Source organism: Palaemon carinicauda, chromosome 22 (genome assembly GCF_036898095.1).
Source record: "Palaemon carinicauda isolate YSFRI2023 chromosome 22, ASM3689809v2, whole genome shotgun sequence".
Lineage (NCBI taxonomy): Eukaryota > Metazoa > Arthropoda > Malacostraca > Decapoda > Palaemonidae > Palaemon > Palaemon carinicauda.
The window spans coordinates 105,985,856-106,004,957 of NC_090746.1; the positions used below are offsets into that span (position 1 = coordinate 105,985,856).

The 19,102-nt window shown below is 48.1% G+C and overlaps 1 pseudogene; it reads left to right on the forward strand.

Moving 5' to 3' along the window:
• The first annotated feature begins 16,646 nt into the window (after positions 1–16,646).
• On the forward strand, positions 16,647–16,765 carry LOC137616814 (5S ribosomal RNA; annotated as a pseudogene).
• The last annotated feature ends 2,337 nt before the right edge of the window (positions 16,766–19,102 follow it).

Sequence of the window (19,102 nt, forward strand, 5' to 3'; positions counted from 1 at the left end):
TGTGGTATTCGGAACGTTGTCAGTAGTTGTGAGTCCTCATGTAGTGGTATACTCCAGTAGCCTGCTTTGGCGTCTAACTTGGAGAACACTTTCGCTTTGGAGAATACCGGGTTGATCTCTTCTAGAGTGGGAATCTTGTGGGGACATCTTTTGAGGTTTTGGTTGAGCCGTTTGAGGTCCAGGCAGATCCGTAGGCTTCCATCGGGTTTTGTGACATACACAAGGCTGCTACACCAGTCTGTGTGTTCCGTTACACGTCTGATAACCCCCTCTTTCTCCATAGTGTCAAGTTCGGACTTGATGCGGGGCTTCAGGTGGATACTCACCTTACGGGGCGGATCACAGAAAGGTATCGCGTCATCCTTGAGGTGGAGCATCGCGGGCTCTTTTAGTTTGCCGATACAGTCAAACTGTGCTGGGAATTGCGCTTTTAGTTGTTCGACTGACCTAATAGGGCCTTGTTGGCTTAGTTGCTCAGGTATTCCAGTAACGTCGTTGACATTGATATCCACAATACCGAGTTTTTGGCATGAGGGAAGGCCAAGTATGGCTGGACCAGACACATCGACCACGAAGAACTTTTTTTGCGAGAATGCTGGGTTGCTGAGTTTGCGGACGCTGAGCATTAGTGACCCTAGGCAGGGAATATTGTCGCCACTGTATGATGTTAATCTTACTGACGGTTCTGGGGATAGTACGAGGCTGGTGGGTGCATCACCAAACATTTGCTTGTATGTCCGCAAGGGCAGCGTATTGCCACCGGAACCCGTGTCGATTTTGAGTTTCAGGGGCCCATAGGCTGGGGGGTTTTCATGCTTGACCATGAGCTTTGAGAATGCTTCTCGTTTCGGTGCCACTCCTATATTGGATATCGTTATCATGTCGAAGTTTGGCATATAATCTGTTTCTTCATCAAGATTAGGGTTTTCATTAACCATGACTTCGTGTTGCCTGTGGTTAGGAGCCCGATTCGGCCGTCGGTAGGAGCGCCCTCTTGTCTTGCTCTGACGTTGTGTCTGCTGCGTGTTGTCTCCTGGCATTGTTCTGCCTCCATCAGTTTTGCGGCACATCTTTTTCCAGTGCCCCTTGATGCCACAACCACTGCATCTGTCATTGTAAGTGGGGCATGACCTTATGGGATGGCTAAGCCCACAGTTCCAGCAGGGGTTGTCCGTGGTTTGTAGTTTGTTCCGTGGCTCGTTGCTTTCCCTTCGAATTGCATCCACATTGGTATGGCTTGTACTTGTGTTCTCAGAGCTCATCTGTATGGAGCGTAATGATGCCGTGGAGGCCGCAATGGCCTCGTATTCCCGACCTCTCTCTAGAACGTTGCTCACAGCATAGCCCTTCGGTTTAGTAAGGAGTTCTTTCCGAAATTCTTCGAATTGTGTCCGTAGTATGGTCATTTCGATAAGTCGTTCGTTGAGTTCTCCATCTTCAAACTCGCACTTTGTCGCTTTTTCACGGAGTCTGGCCAGGAATTTACTGATTGTTTCAGCAGGTTTCTGTTTGGTATTTGCAAATTCGAGGCGGTGAACTCGGAAATTTATTTTGACCGTTGCATCAACCTCACTTTCAATAAGCCTCCATATGTTATGCGGCACACGTTGCTCCTGTTCAGTGAGGCCGCTCGCCAAGATACGCCTCATGCCCTCATCGCCGAGGGCAATTTTAATTTTAGTTGCTTGCTTGCCCGGGTCTGTGACTTCCTGGTCTTCGAGGTATAAGTTCATGCGTGCCTTGAATGCACGAAACGATTCGGCCAGGGGCTGGTGAGCCCAGTCCATACTTGGGCTGTAAGGACACCGATCCCTTCGTCGTACAGAAAATCGACAAACTACTTATTTATTTAAATTTTCTCTTCGCCACACTGTGGTGTCCTATGTATATATATTCCGCTCTACCAGAGCTACATTTTGATATATGTATCGTTTCATGACATGTTTTTGTTAAACCATAATTCATATATTTGTAAGTGTAAGAAAACACATATATTTTGGCGAGCACTTCAATCTGACTTGGCGCCAACGTAATCCTACGTTTCCGTCCGCACCTTGTAATATATTTCCGTGCGCATTCAAATAAAGTATCAGTTGATCTTGGTGACGCTTGTCTCACTGTCCTTACAACTGGTGACCCCGGAGTTGAAAGTAGCATCAGCGGTTTTGGCTTTGCCATTAACGGACTTATTACGGCCGTGCTACCTTCTACATACTCTGTTACCTTAGGCAAGAACCTGCCTTTGGTTCTCCCACACTTCGGTGAACGTAAGGCAGTAGGATGAGCTTAACCGACATATCAACCTCTCACCTCTTCGCCGACTCGTCGTCTGGCCACGATGCAGGAAGCAACACGCCCATCGCACCCAACGGCCTCGCCTCCACGCCCAAAGTCAAACTGCCGCCCTTTTCTCAACACAACACCGCTTCCTGGTTCCTGAGAGCGGACGTACTCTTCCGCGTCGCTAGGCTCATCGACTCCTGCGCCAAGGCTGACATCGTTCTCACCTCCATACCTGAAGAAGTATTCGACAAGATTTCCCCATGGCTCGACGCCCAGGCCGGCCAAGTTTCATACGACGACCTGAGAACGAAACTCATCGGTATCTACTCCCTCTCCGTCTCAGCAAGGGCACAGAAAGTACTGGACCTCGCCGGCAAGCCCATGGGTGACACCTCTCCTGTCGAGGCGTGGGACGAGCTAACCGGCCTGCTCATGCTTCCCGAAACAGACAGCAACGGCCGACGACGTGAGATAAGCTTATCTCGCGAGATCTTTCTTCGACGCCTACCACAGGACGTACGGGCCCAATTGACAGACGCCGACACGCTCCCGATGAACGAACTCCTGTCGAAGGCTCAGAAGCTCCACGAGGCCTCCAAAGCATCTCGCCTTGGAGCATCATCATCAACACCGCCTCCGTTCTCCTCCTTCAGCAGCTGCTCTTCCATAGACTCCTCGGCAATGGCCCTCGAGGACGACGAGATCAACATTCTATCAAGAAAGAAACCACCGCAACCGACGCGACCAAACCCTAGGCCTAACCCAGCATGGTGCTTCTACCACCAACAGTTCGGCAGTGACGCCAAGAAATGTAGAGCACCATGCAGTTTCCCTAGAAGACGACGCCAGAAGCATCCACCTGCCACCATCGCGGCCGCAGTTAACCATAACAAGATTGGTTTCTGTATCCTCGATACCATTTCCAACCGTAGACTCATGGTGGACACCGGCGCAATGCAGTCAACGTTCCCTCCTTCGAAGTCCGACCTAGACCGTGGTCCCGACAAAAACGCTCCCTCACTCATCGCCGCCAACGGATCTCCCATACGGTGCTATGGAATCAAGACCCTCAAGATATCCATCATGGGCCGTTTGTATTCTTGGCCCTTCGCTATCGCCGACGTGAATCACCCCCTCCTCGGTGCGGATTTCCTCGCCCACCATGGACTCCTCGTTGACGTCGCTAACAGACGTCTCATCGACACGGGAACCTGCCAGTTTCGCGCCCTAGAACACGGCCCTGCAACAATGTCCGTATCCGCAGTAACAACGCACCCCTACGCCGACCTCCTACGAGAGTTTCCCGAGGTTTTCAAGCCCGAGCTCCGACACTCGCCAGGTTCCCCGTCCAAGCATGGTATCTACCACCACATCACAACGACAGGACCTCCCACTCACGCCAAATTCCGCCGCCTCCCGCCTCAGAAACTGAAGGATGCCAAACGCGCCTTCGAGGACATGGAACGCATGGGTATCTGTAAGAAAGCATCGAGCCCCTGGGCATCACCCCTGCACATGGTTAAAAAGCCGGACGGGTCCTGGAGACCTTGCGGCGACTACAGGCGCCTCAACCTCATCACAACGCCCGATCACTACCCACTGCCCAACATGCAGGACCTAACGAACGCGTTGCACGGCGCAAAGTTTTTTACCAAGATGGACCTTCTCAAGTCTTACTTCCAGGTCCCCGTATTCCCGGAAGATATCCCGAAAACTGCCATTGTAACTCCGTTCGGATCCTACACCTTCGCATACTCAACCTTCGGTCTACGCAACGCCGGGGCAACCTTCCAACGACTAATGGATAGCATTCTGGGTGACCTACCTTTCTGCGTCTGCTACGTCGACGACATCCTGATATTCTCGAAAACCAAGGAGGAACACCGGGGACACGTCCGCACCGTCCTAAAGCGCCTACAGGAGAACGGCCTAGTCGTACGCTTCGACAAATGTACGTTCGGTGCGGAGGGAGTGGATTTCCTTGGTCACCGTGTATCCTCGCGCGGGGTAAAACCCATGACAACCAAAGTCGACGCCATCAGGAAGTTCCCAATACCTACGACCATTCGCCAACTTCAGGAGTTCTTGGGAATGGTCAATTACTACAGGCGCTTCATCCCCAACATCGCACAAACCCTGTCACCCCTCGACGACGTCCTGAAAGGAAAAGCAAAAAAACTCGAGTGGGGCTTGCCCCAGCAACAGGCATTCGCTCGGACGAAGGATGCCCTTGCGAATGCCACCACCCTGGCTCATTTCGACGACGACGCGCCCCTGCGACTAACGACCGACGCCAGCAACGTCGCCTGCGGGGCTGTGCTTGAGCAACTCGTCGATGGTTCTCCTCGACCGCTGGCCTTCTTCAGCAAGAAATTGAAACCCGCCGAAACAAGATACAGCACCTTCGATAGGGAACTCCTCGCCGTCTACCTCGCCGTCCGCCACTTCAGGCACATCTTGGAGGGTACCCCCTTCACGATTGCAACGGATCATCAACCCCTCGTCCACGCCTTCACGAAATCGACGGACGCATGGTCATCCCGACAACAACGTCATCTCGCATCAATCACCGAATTCGGGTGCACCATACGTTACGTCCCAGGAAAGAAAAACCCAGTCGCGGACGCCCTTTCAAGGATTGAAATTGACGCGATCCACCTGGGAATCTACTACGCCAATCTCGCAACCGAACAACGCACCGACCGAGAAGCACAGGTTCACCTGACGGAGCCATCCGCGCTCAAGATAAGTGCGGTTCCCCTCGGACCAGCAGGAGTAACTATTCTTTGCGACACCAGCACGGGCCGCCCTCGTCCCTGGGTACCAGCCTCCTGCAGAAGGAAAATATTCGATATCATCCATGGACTTTCGCACCCCTCAGGACGCACCACCGCTCGCCTTCTGTCTGAAAAGTTTGTCTGGCCAGGGATAAAAAAGGACGCCCGGGAATGGGCGAGGTCATGCATCAACTGCCAGTCGAGCAAGGTCAGCCGTCACACCGAATCGGGGGTGGGCGATTTTTCCCAGCCAAAAAGACGTTTCGGACATATACACATCGACGTCGTGGGACCATTGCCCCCTTCTGGATCCGCTCGCCACCTACTTACGATCATCGATCGCTCCACGAGGTGGTTGGAGGCATCGCCGATGACCGAAGCTACGACTCAAGCATGTGCCGAAGCCCTCCTGTCAAGCTGGGTGAGCAGGTTTGGCGTTCCTGACGACATCACGACTGACAGAGGCCCCGCTTTCCTCTCAGAAATATGGCTTGCTTTGGCGAACCTGATGGGGACGACGCTCCACAGCACCACGGCATACAACCCCGCGGCAAACGGCATGGTCGAAAGAACGCACCGCGCCCTCAAGGCGTCCCTGATGGCGAGCTGCACCGACGGGGACTGGAAATCACGACTTCCTTGGGTACTCCTCGGCCTTCGCACCGCCCCTCGCGCAGACGGCGAACCTTCGCCCGACGAAAAAGTTTACGGGGAAGCGCTCGCAGTTCCTGGCGAATTCTTTCCCTCATCAACCGACGACACGCAGCTGGATCACCTAAGGGACATCGCCAGGAAGTTCAGGCCGTGTCTCAAAACTTACCAGGACAGAACCAAGCACTTCAAGCCAAAAAGCCTGGATGACTGCAAGTACGTTTTCGTCCGTGTCGACGCTCATCGACAACCACTGACTAGACCTTATCGAGGTCCCTACCGGGTTATTAAAAAGACAACGAAAGCCTTCCTTCTCGACGTCCATGGCCAAGAGGACTGGGTCTCAATAGACCGCGTGAAACCAGCGTTTCTTGAAGGAAGCGAAACCGCCTCCGCTGGACCTGGCAGACCCAGAGTTCCGCCACAAAATAAGCCGCACAACGAAGGAAAAATCATCAAACGACGTCAAGAGGAAGAGATCCTTACACCGACCGCCAGCGCGCCCCTCCGTTCAAAAACAAGAGGAACCCTCCGACGCCCGAAGAGATACGAAGATTGATCATCAGCCCTCTACGCCGCCCGATGTCTTGGGGGGGGAGTACTTGTAAGGACACCGATCCCTTCGTCGTCCAGAAAATCGACAAACTACTTATTTATTTAAATTCTCTCTTCGCCACACTGTGGTGTCCTATGTATATATATTCCGCTCTACCAGAGCTACATTTTGATATATGTATCGTTTCATGACATGTTTTTGTTAAACCATAATTCATATATTTGAAAGTGTAAGAAAACACATATATTTTGGCGGGCACTTCAATCTGACTTGGCGCCAACATAATCCTACGTTTCCGTCCGCACCTTGTAATGTATTTCCGTGCGCATTCAAATAAAGTATCAGTTGATCTTGGTGACGCTTGTCTCACTGTCCTTACAGGGCATTTAGGCTGGGCCATGATTGGATTTGGTTTCGAGAGGGTGTTACACAATAGATAGATAGCGATTGGATTAATAACACAGTTTACGGTTCACAAAGAGAGACATATAATAAGAGTTTGGAAATCACTGCAAAAATTTGTCACTGGTAGTCGGCACGGTTTTCAGTTTTGTTTACACTGCTGAATGTACGTCTTTGTTTGGCTCATTTTGTGAAGTAGTGCGCAGATAACAATGGCCAAAATACTTGTAAGTAATCTATTCACAACTTTCTTCACTATTCTCACTGTAATCACGGTGCACTAATGTCCATTCTATGCCATATCCTGACGATATAAGTTATGTATGGTTGTTATCTGAGCCGGTATGACAGTCTTTGTCTGGTTGCTGTTGGGTGAAAATGGCGTCATCTGCAGCCCCTGGTAATAAACTCTGGCTGATTATGAGTCCTCTTCTCAGTTATTACGGACAGGAGAGGTATGTAAAGTGTCTCTATGGTCCGGGTTTGTTGATGGAATGGCGTGGGGTGCGTTACCACGCTGCCACCATGATATAATATGCAAGAGGTTGCAGTGATTAAAACACAGGACTTGATGGCTTGGGTACTAGGTAGAGACTGCGCTTTATTCATACGCTACATGGGACTACATGATACTACAACTATCTCTAACTGATTATCAAGGGACGCGACTCGGACACATCGGAAAAGTATTTTTTAGATACCACAAACTCCTTTTCAACCAATTAGTTTTGTTTAAGAACCGTTTTAATGAGAATTCTATACACCAAAAGTTGTACTTTGGAAATTTTCTTAATGTTTTGATTTTATAATGTGTATAATTCTATCGAAGCATAGAAGTCACTTTCAACGGTGACTATTTTTCATGGGGAAATTTTCTGTTTCCTTTGGATAAGTAAATATACTTATTGTAGGTGATGAAATTTTCTATCTTTTCATATTTGAATGATAAAAATTGGCCATTATTAAAAAATTATTATCAATTTTTCTAAGCAAATTTTGTCATGAGATATCGGGCTTCAAAGTTTTTAATGTTTTGTAGGGAATGATAACTTAAAGTATGGGTTTTTAGATGTAATTTTCCTCGCCTTTGCGGATAATAAGGACATAATCACCATATTTCAAGGTTATTTACTAAATACGTGTGAAACCATTTCCTTGAATCCAAAAATTTGTAAACTACGTGTACCAAATGTGCACATATAAACATGACGTTGGTAGCATAATACATTTTCATCTCAGTATTTATTTTTTAGATAAATTTTACACTTTTGTCATATTTAGTTATCGTCTCTGACACTTTACACAGCTTTCAGGACGATCAATATATAGAAATTGTAAATATTTAGAGGAGCAGGTGAGGAAATACGATGTGAACATGACTTGGAGAGTTGTGCAACAAATGTTTATTCATGAATGTGATGGAAAATAAAAGAAAACTCCCAATCCTACTCACAAAGAAGTCATAGAAAATGGGAGTATTACTGTATAAGGGATATTAAAGTAAACATCATTCCATAGAATTCTTGAAGAAAAGAGTAATTGAATAGATACCTGGTCCAAATGCATTTGCATATATATATATATATATATATATATATATATATATATATATATATATATATATATATATATATATATATATATATATATATATATATATATATATATATATATATATATATATATATATATATATATATATATATATATATATATAGGCTATATATATATATATATATATATATATATATATATATATATATATATATATATATATATATATATATATATATATGTGTGTGTGTGTGTGTATATATATATATATGTGTGTGTGTGTGTGTGTGTGTGTGTGTGTGTTTTAGCCAAAAAACAAATTGTTTTCATTTAAAGTACTATTTGAGACATGAACTATGGGCGTTCTCTTAGGCAAAACTACAATAATCTTAATTTCCAAAATTCTAAGCAGAGGTCGTGAGTCACGCCCACAAATTTATATCCAAATTGGATTGCCGTTTTAATTTTTATTTCTCATATTTGTAAATTTATGTATTATCTAGGATACGCTGAAACAGTCATAAACATAAAATGTTTCGTATTAGTAGACTGCAATATTTTTATTCAAATCACAATATAATGAATCTGATCATTGGTATAAAGAGTTAATTATGAAGGACGAAAATCTTACTATGTCTATTCTTGTTCTCGGTCTAAGACTTCACTTATAACACAGTGCACATACACAGGTGTTAAGACCTTTATTAATTTAACAAGACTACCAACCATACTCTCTCTCTCTCTCTCTCTCTCTCTCTCTCTCTCTCTCTCTCTCTCTCTCTCTCTCTCTCTCTCTCTAAGTCCAAACAGATTTTGATAGGCTATTTTAGCATCATACAGCTACCGGAATTTGAGCCTAAGCTGCCAATATAAGGACATGTTAGTCCGAAGAATAACCACCGAAATACTCTCTCTCTCTCTCTCTCTCTCTCTCTCTCTCTCTCTCTCTCTCTCTCTCTCTCTCTCTCTCCTCTCTCTCTCTCTCTCTCTCTCTCTCTCTCTACTGGAACTAGAACTAGCTGTAATAATGTTGATAATAGTATAATGAATTATTATTATCGATATATATATATATATATATATATATATATATATATATATATATATATATATATATATATATATATATATATATATATATATATATATATATACTGTATATATATATATATATATATATATATATATATATATATATATATATATATATATATATATATAAAGTGTTCAAGAGAAGAGAGGGAAGGATATTCTATTATACATAGAAAACACAGTAACGAGAATTATATTTTCTTATATTAAGTCAGGCTATGGAAAATGAAATGAAGTATATAGGTTTATTGGCAGTGAAAATGCTAATGAAGTCAGTATCACGTTATATCATTGAAATAAATCATTATTATTTTCATTAATTTAGTAGGGATTTAGTTGGGTCTATTAAAAAAAATATCGATTACTGGGCTCTCTCCCTTCTTTCGAAGTCTTTCTACATATTTTTCAATAATAACAATTTATTCTATTACTATCAACCTCACTACTGGTAGTTCTAGTTCTAGTTTATGCCAGCAATTCAGTGCAGATTTTAATGAAATACGATGGTCAAGATAATTCAGATTAAGGAATAAATACGTGAAAAAGTTAGATTTGTCTAAATATTGTAAATAGACACAATGGGGGGGATATAAACTGTAATTTTTGTGAAAATGAGGAGGAAGATTTAATACATTTTTTGTTATTTTGCCAGGAATATAGAAAAGAAAGGAATGAAGTAATTGAGCTACAACAACCATACGACGATGGCCTAAAGAAAATAGTAGGATTATTTTTATTTAGTGAAACAAATATAGAAAAGAAAAAAGAAGTATTAAACCTAATGTGGAAGAAAAGACAAAACAGTACAAGAAGATAAACGTTAGAGGCGCCGTTGTAAAGGCTATGCCTCAGCCCAGAACCTGAACATTCTTGGAACCTTTTTGGAGGTGTAAACAATTACAGAAAGTTTGGAACTAATGTCAACCGTCACCTGTAATTCTTCCTTGGCTACAAGAATCGGCTATATTAAATTGTGCTGTGCATTTTCCTCTATTTCCAATTAGTGTGAAGGTAATACTGAATAAATTCATTGGTGTGTTAATTATTTTACAGTTAATATTACAGTGGTCTTCTTTCTTTGTGTGAAAGTAGTTTGATGGTAGTGCATTTTATAGCCTATGCTTATTTTTTTTAGGCCTACCATCAGAATAGGATTAGCAGTACAGATTTGAGTATGATTTATCTTGGAATTGTTCTAAATATGATTAAAAAGGGCAATAAAGCAGATTCTTAAACTTAATGACGAAAAACTAAATTTTCAAAATAAAAACACTTTTGTTAATTCTAAAGTTACCTAATCTCACTTTACCTATCTTTATCTTGACTATTCTTACCTTGCCTTATCATACCTTACCTAACCTACTCTTACCTTACCTTACCTTACCTACTGTTATCTTACCTTATCTTACCTACTTTTATCTTACCTACCCTTACTTATCTACTTTTACCTTGTCTATCCATAAAAGCCGATTCACACGACCCGTTTTCTTTCGGACAGGCTGGGTGGTGGCTAACCGCCGTCGAAATGTTGTACATTCACACGAGGCGTTCCGTATCCGTTTACCCGCGCGCGGTTTTCATTGTTTACTTAGACTGTCACGTGAAGACCGAGTAAATTACGATAATTTTGACACTTTAAAATGTTGGTTGATAACTGTGTTGATAAAATAAGTTATGTAACTTCATTATACTTTATGCACCATGCCAAGAATATTAAAATCCACCTGTTTTATTTAATGCCTCTACAGTCATTTTCCATATCTTTTCTTTATGTAAATTACTTCTATACATCTTGTTTGCCGTGTCTAACATCTCCTCATACCCTTGAACAAGTTCAATTATCCTCTCATACATGGTGTCAACAACAACCTAACTGTAATTTTTATGACTATACTATGAGGAAAAGTTGAGGTTGTAGGTCACGAAACGAACAGGTACGATACAGGTCCTCGTTAACACGAAACAACATCAACCCGTTGGATGGGACGGATGGCTAACGGCCGCCAAACCGGTCGAGGTTTCTTGGGAAGGAAGCCGAGCCGACTCGGACGGCTGACGTCCGAGGGCCGCCGTCTGCCTGATGGGTCGTGTGAACAGCTGCATTTGAATACACGTAAGAAACCTAGACGCCGCTTAACCGCCGGCGAGCCTGCCGGAAAGAAAACGGATCGTGTGAATCGGCCTTAACTTGTCTACTATCACTTTACCTAAACACACCTTACCTAACAACATTTTACCTAACCTTAAATTACTTTATTTAATCTCACCTAACCTCATACCACATACATGTACCTTACCTAACCACACCTTACCTTACCTAACCTTACCTTACTTTACCTTACCTTACCTTTCACCTAATTTAACCTTACCTTACCTTACCTTACCTTACCTACTTGCCTCTACCTTACTTTCCTCTACCTTACTTCCCCTTACCTTACTTGCCTCTACTTTACTAACTCTTAATTGTTCCGTAACCGAAATACAAACCACGCTATTTACATTGGGTTTACCTTTTAGCGTAGCTGAAATGGCGAGCCATTAGAATTTAACGAGGGTGTATTACCCCCGCGCTAGTTAGCAGGGGGGTAGGGGAGTGGTAGCTAGCTACCCCTCCCCCCCTCACACACCGGTGAATGCTCCACTTTCACTTTTGGCTCGGACTTGGACAGACGTCTCTGTCTTTGTCCTCGCTTGGCAGCCATTGTTTGTTTTGTCTTTACTTAATCACTTACTTTTCTTTTACTCAATATATATGTAAACATTTTCTCATGTTTATGTATATATTTGAGTATATAAATCAGTAAGTTTCCTTTTCAGAGTTTGTGCTTGTGTGTGTAGTGTACGATATCTCCGTGGAGCCCTCGGCAGTAAGGCCACCATGGTGTAATTTCATGGGTCGCGATCGAGTTTGACTTCGGTCTTTCTCTCTCTCTCTTTGAGGTCGTTCACCCTTTTACTACGTTACTTACTACGCCTTTGTAGCCTCCTTCCCGTGTGGGGGGGTTGCTACGCCGTACGTTTTGTCTCAATTAGTTTATGAATCTAATTGTATTTGTTGATTCTTCAGCTTTGTAGAACGATTCCTTTTGGGGTTTTCGTTCTTTCTTTAGTGTTCATTCATTTTTTAAATTACATAATTACATAATTACATAGTTACATAATTATAATTGTTATAATTCTATGTTGGTTACAGCTCTCCTTCCGTGAGTGTAAGTGGTTGTGAGGGCATGTGCCTGTTGTGTAATTCTTGTGTTCCTTTCCCTCGGGATTCCTCTTCTGAGCCTTCCCGGGGGAATGAATGTTAACTAATGATTTTTTTAATTTTTTTTTTTTACAGTTACCGATCTAGTTCGTTTCTGTAATGTGACAACAGAGTGAGCTGTCTTGTTGAGGCCTGGGGTTTCGGCTGTTGCTGCCTCTCCTATAGATCTTCGTCAGGGGCGTGTTCTCCTTCTTCTGGAAGTACTCCCGTGACGATTGACAGCTCTCCAGTTCATTTTAGAATACTCAGAAGGCTCGCCTCCTTGGGTGGGTAACTTTCCTTCCGAGGGAAGTTTTTCCTGTCCAGGCTTGAGTTTTTCCTCCTTTGGGGGTTCTTCTCTTGCCCTTTTTTTCGTGTGACTATGCTCTTGGTGCTGAGCGGTCGCACCTGCAGTTACGCTCAAGGGGCTGGGCAACTGCAGGAGCCCCTCTTCGGAGGATTGCTCCTTTTAGGTCACTGGCTGACCCGTCTCTTCTACGAAGTGTTTCTCTTTCGTTCGCGAGAGAGTACGCTCATAGAGACTCCTCTTCGGAGGACTCTTCTGCTGTTGTTGCTGTTGGCCTCCTTCGCCGTAAGGCTCACCGTCCGCTACGTCGTAAGGGCCTCCCTTCTCCCTATAAGGGTGCTAAGAGGCGCCTTTTTGATTCTCCGTATGCAGCCTACAACTCCTTCTTCTTGATCTTCGCCCCTGGTGCAGATGGACAGCAGTCTGACCTCGTCTTCCGACGGGCAACGGTCTTCCCGACAGACGACGGTCTGCCGACGGTCAACGGTCTGCCGACGGACATCGGTCTGCCGACGGACAGACAACGGTCTTCCGACGGACTTCAATCTCCCGACGGACAACAATCCCTTCGGGGCAAAGGGTTGCCTCCCACGGGGGTTCTTCCCTTGCGTGTCAGGGTTCCCCTGCGCGCCCTTCTGCTGTGTTCTCTCCTGCTCAGTGTTAGCGCACAGGCGTTCTCCTGCTCTCCTGCTCAGTGTTAGCGCACTGGCGCTCTCCTGCTCATCAGCGCTCTCCTGTTCTCCAGCGCGCTCCTGTTCGTCAGCGCTCTCATGATGATCATCTCTGCTGTTCCTGTTGGTTCCTGTTACGCACCCTGTGCGCCCACGTTCGCCCTCGCGATCTAGAACTTCGGTTCAGGTCTTGGACAAGGACTCTTCTTCTACGCACAGGCTTCCACACGTTGCCTTCTGCTCGCCAGCGATCTCCAGCTCGCCAGCGACCATAGACGCGTCAACGTTCGCCTGCTCGTCAGCGATCTCCTACGAGTCAACGATCGCCATCGATCTGCCACTCGTGTCAGTTTCCCTGGACACCATCAGTAGCGATCTAGCGCTCGCCTGCTGTGGATCACGATCTCCGGTTGCTGAGTCTTGCCGTAGATCTTCCTCCTCCTCGCCAGCGCTCATCTTTACTTCTGTCCTTCTGTGCGCCAGCTTTCTTCTCGCCAGCGCACATCTGCGCGCCCTTTTCTGCCACGCATCAATGGGCGCCAACGGTTTTTCTGACCGTCTAGGATTGCCTGATTAACAGCTTGCCTCAGCGCTCACCATCCTGATGCACCTGCGCGCCTTCTGTTAGCGCGATGCGCGCTAACCATCACTAGTCTCTCTCGCGTTGGCAATCGCCTACGCGCCCGCGCGATTCTTCACCTGCGCGCTAGTGTTTTGTTAACGCACCACCGCTCGCCAACGCGCCGTCGCTTGCCGACGTGCCATAGCTTGCCGACGCGCCGTCGCTTGCCAACGCGCCTTCACTCGCCTACGGGCTATCGCTCGCCAACGCGCCATCGCCTGCCTACGCGTTATCGGTCTCCCGACCACCTGCGCTCACCCGCGCGCCCGCGTGCCTGCGCGTCAACACGCCCACATGCCCGCGCGACCGCACGCCCACGTGCCCGCGCGTCTATGCTCATGCGCGTCCGCGCACATGCTCTCCAATGTTCGCCCGCGCGCGAACCATCGGTTTTCCATCGCGCGGACGGACAGTGTTCCGTCGCGCGGACCGACGGCGTTCCGTCGCGCGGACCGACGGCGTTCCGTCGCGCGGACCGACGGCGTTCCGTCGCGCGGACCGACGGCGTTCCGTCGCGCGGACCGACGGCGTTCCGTCGCGCGGACCGACGGCGTTCCGTCGCGCGGACCGACGGCGTTCCGTCGCGCGGACCGACGGCGTTCCGTCGCGCGGACCGACGGCGTTCCGTCGCGCGGACCGACGGCGTTCCGTCGCGCGGACCGACGGCGTTCCGTCACGCGGGCCTACGGTGTTTTGATCGCGCGAACCTACGGTGTTTCATCGCGCGAACGTCGGCTTGATTCCTGCAGTATCCATTGCTCGCCTACGGGTCATCGCTCCCCGATCACCAGCTCTCGCCCTTCCTACCGCGCTCGCCCTCCTTCTGCGCTCCTTCACGCACTTTCGTTTGCGTTCCTGCGTGCCCGCGCATGGGCGCTTCCACGTTCGGCCACGCGCAAACCATTGATTTACCTTCGCGCGAGCGCCAGGGCGATTGCGACCGCGATTCCCGTTGGGGTTTCGCAGCATGGCCAGCCTGGCGAGTCTTCTGGAGCGTATTTCCAGAACACGGCCTCACCCCGTAAACGCAGAGCATGGCACATGCAAGAGCAGGAAGAATCTTCAGGGAAGTCTGAGCAACATTCTTCTTTCCAGAACCTGGGTTAGCCCTTCCATGTCATTCCCTGGAAGGGTTTTGCCAGGGAGCTTTCCGTTCGAGATTTCTCCATCGGCCAAGGGGTAACTGGTTTACCCCTTCCTCTTCTCCATCTCGTGAAAGGAGCTTACCAGGTCTTTTCCCTCCTTGGTTGCGACCCGAGGTTTTGTTCAAGGAAGCTACAGGAAGATCATGGGTACTTTCCTACTCTCGGGCTCAAGCACCTTGGCGTTTCGTCGCCAAGTTTCGAACTTGCGGGCAAGCTCGATGTTGGACATCTGGACGCAATGACCGAGGGCTTCCTTTCGGGTGTCTCATCCGTGGATGTCGACAACCTCAGGCACCCTTCCATCCTTGGGAAGAGCTTGTTTGTGCCCAAGGACAGAGACATAGACAGTGATTGTGCGGAGGAAGTCGACTTCCGTTTTCACTCCTCCAAGGCGCTTTCTTCCAGACCCTGCAGGGCTCCAGCGCCTCTTTCTTTCAGCCTCGTCGGCCTAAGTTTTTGGACCGGCTACGACAACTGAGACAACGTGTCCAATAGCAGTCCCCTCCTGTCAGGAACAGGTAGCACGGGAGGCTCTCCCGGGGGGGCATAATCCTAGAGGGAGCGGCAGAGTTCACGAACTCTAGGATTGGCTACCCCCCCCTTGCAGGTTTCACGCTGGGGGGATGCCTAAGGTTCCTCATCCAGATAACAGCTTCCCGATGCCGATTCCTGCACGATCTCCATGATCAGTCAAGGATATCGCGCCTGCCGTCTCTGTCAGCGAATTCAGTGTCTCTGAACCTCTGTGCCATAGGGTCGGCAAGAGTTTTGCCCGTTTGGGCAGAATGATCCATGCCTTAGGAGAAGGTCCTCCATAGGATCGTCGACGGCTTCACCCGGCTTCTTCAGTCGATCCTTTCTCGTAGGAAAGTATCTGAGACGGGAATTCCGTAGTCGACCTCTCAGCTCTGATCAAGTTTGTTGAACAAACTTCCTCCAGCGTGGAACAGCGGAATCGATCAGACTGGTAACGAGGCGACAGGACTCCTTAGGCCCTGGATCGGAAGGACGGGGTTTTTCAGTTTCCATTCCATCCATATTCCAGGAAGCTCTTGGAATTCAGACTACAGGTATTCCTGTTTAAGATGCAGTGTGGCGATCCCGCCGTGGCATCGCAGGTTTTTCCCCAGAGAACTCTCCCTGCTTTTCTCATGGCCGCTCAGGAGCAGGCTTCCGCCTCCTTCGCCTTTTGGAGGTCTGGTCAACTCCGGTAAGCTCGGGTTTGACCTTCTTCAATGCCGGGACAAGCTTCCGGATCCTTACCATGAGTGGGGTTTCATGGTAATTTGCTAGGAGCCTTCTCTTCTTCGGCCTCTACATCTGGAGTATCTAGCCATGATTTTGAGTCAACGGCCATACCACGTTGAAAACCCCGCTTCTCGTCCGTCCAGCGAGGTTAAGCAACGTCGGTTCTGGTCGGTACTTGGATGGGTGACCCCCTGGGGCCGCCAGATTCTGTTGCCGCCTCCTCCGAGCCTTCCCTTCAGTTGACTGTGGCAAGGCTGAGGAGAGTCGCAGTCCCTGTTTTCAGTCAGGCAGAGCTTTCAGCCCTACCTTGGAACATTTCCTAGGTCTCTTTTCCTCATTGACCCGTCTAAAGTTCCGAATGGTCGCCTCAGGATAAGTTCCCTGTGGGGTGGCCCAAGTTCCGGTGGTTTCAAAGCAACGATTAACCGGACTTTCTGGCCCCTATGGGACCAGCGGAACGATTAGACCTGCAATGGGTGTTGACCTATGGAACCTCTTGATGGGAGTGGATATCCTCGTCCTTTCCCCACATTTTTGATGCGGTTCTCGGACTCATCAAAGAAAAGGGGGGGGGGGGGGGGCATGTTCCGGTCCAGGCCTATGGTCAGGACCTGAAGGATACCTCTCCATCATTCAGGCAGGCTTAGGGGCCGTAGTCTGGACCCTCTACAGATCCTACAGCTCCTGCCGAGTCGCTCCGTGCTCTACGACTTCATGGTACTGGCGTGTTCTAACCAGCAAGGGAGGCATCTTGCAGTAGAGATACTGAGATGATTTGAGATCCTCTCAATATCACCATCGGCTTGCTCATTCCGGGCAGAGGAATGTTCTCTCCGACTATCTGAGCAGAGCCTCGTAGAAAGAGTGTACCTGGGGGTCTTTGGCCTTGAGTAACTAGCAAGTCCTGGCCTGGGGGACCTGATCGCAACAACTTGGAACCTCAAGCTTCCGCTGTTCTTCCCCCCAGCCTCAGACCCCGAGATTCTTTGGCAAGATGCATTCCGGTGATGGTGGGACAACATCGACGCCTGCGTCTTCCCTCCTTTGTTGTCTGTTGAGAATGGGTCTCAACAAGACCAGGTTGTCTGTCAACCTTTCAATGGCCCTGAGAGCTCCACTGGGACTATGCGCAGAACGGTTTCCGGACCCTCTGCTTTCCCTGACAGAACTCCCGGGAGAGCTTCTCCCACGGCACAGGCTACTCAAACAACCACACTGCAACATCTTTCACGAGCCGGGGCGTCGCTTCGGCTTCATGCCTGGAGACACTACGCCTCCTCCTCAAGGAAAGATAACCCGCTACAGTCGCGGGGCAGAGGTCGCGTCATCTGCGATAGTCATCTGCAGGGGTCTTCCAGGCGCTGTGGTTGGTGTCGTGGGAGATATACCTCTTCCCTTGAGGCCTCTTCTCCAGCAATAATGAACTTATTGCTTTACGGCGGGAGGAAACTCCTTTCCGCTCTCGGCAATGAAGCCTGTCGCTCAGCCTTTCCCGGACCTTCAGGCTAAATGGAATAACTTTTTCTTCCCGCTGGACCTTTCCTCGCTCATGCGAAGCTGCGAACGTCCCTGTCCTAGTCGGAGTGAGTCCTCTAACATGGAGCATGGCTCGGACTTTTTAGTCCCTTTAGAGATCTTCTCAAGACCCTTTACGTCAGGCCTCTGATCGTATACCGTCTTGGGTCTCCTGCTCACTCTGGCCACGGCCAGTGTGTAAGCAATCTTCTTGGTCTCGTACGACTCCGCCCTTTCTAAGGAATGGGGGAAGGCAACATCCAGGTTCGCTCCCGAGTTGTTGGCTAGACTCAGAATCTTGGGGACCCGGCCCTTCGGTACAATTCCTTCAAGATTTCGAGTCACCATCCTGTATCAGATGACCCAAACCTTCTCCTTCTTGCCAGTAAAGGAATTGAGGGGTTATCTTTGGGAACAGCTGCAGTTTGTCCTCACGTGCAGCCGGGTTGGGAGCACACGAAGGACACGGGGGAGAGTCACCAGTATACCTCTTCAGCTCGGACTCAAGGACATTCATCTCGACCTGAATCCAGACCCTCCCCCGTCACGTCGCCCTACAGCACGATGTCGGATACATCGCAACGTCCCTCGCCTTCGAGTAGTACTACTCTGTGACGCAGGTGCTACAAGCTGGGATCTGGAAGCGTCTAATGACCTTCGCAGCCCGCTTCCTGCAGGACGTGACCCACAGGAGTATCGATACGTTTCTATCGCTCTGTGGTGGCTGCAAAACAGCTGGTCTAACCTTAGGCTCCTTTTTGGACAGGTAGCAGAAGGTTGAGGGCATTGTTATCAGGTTTTAGTCTGCATGAACGAGAGAAGTATGTCTGGCCCTTACTTCTTTCTTCATCGTCCCCTCTACTGGGGAAGCAGCATCCTGGTCTCTGCATAGCTGACCTCAAACCTCTGCAGGTAAACCATGCTTCCTTGTGTTCCGTCTACCCCAACCCCTTCCCGCTAACTAGCGGATGGGGTAATTATCCCTCACTAGAATTGTCTTGGCTGGTTTTCAGTGTTGCCGAAAGTAATACCCTAATA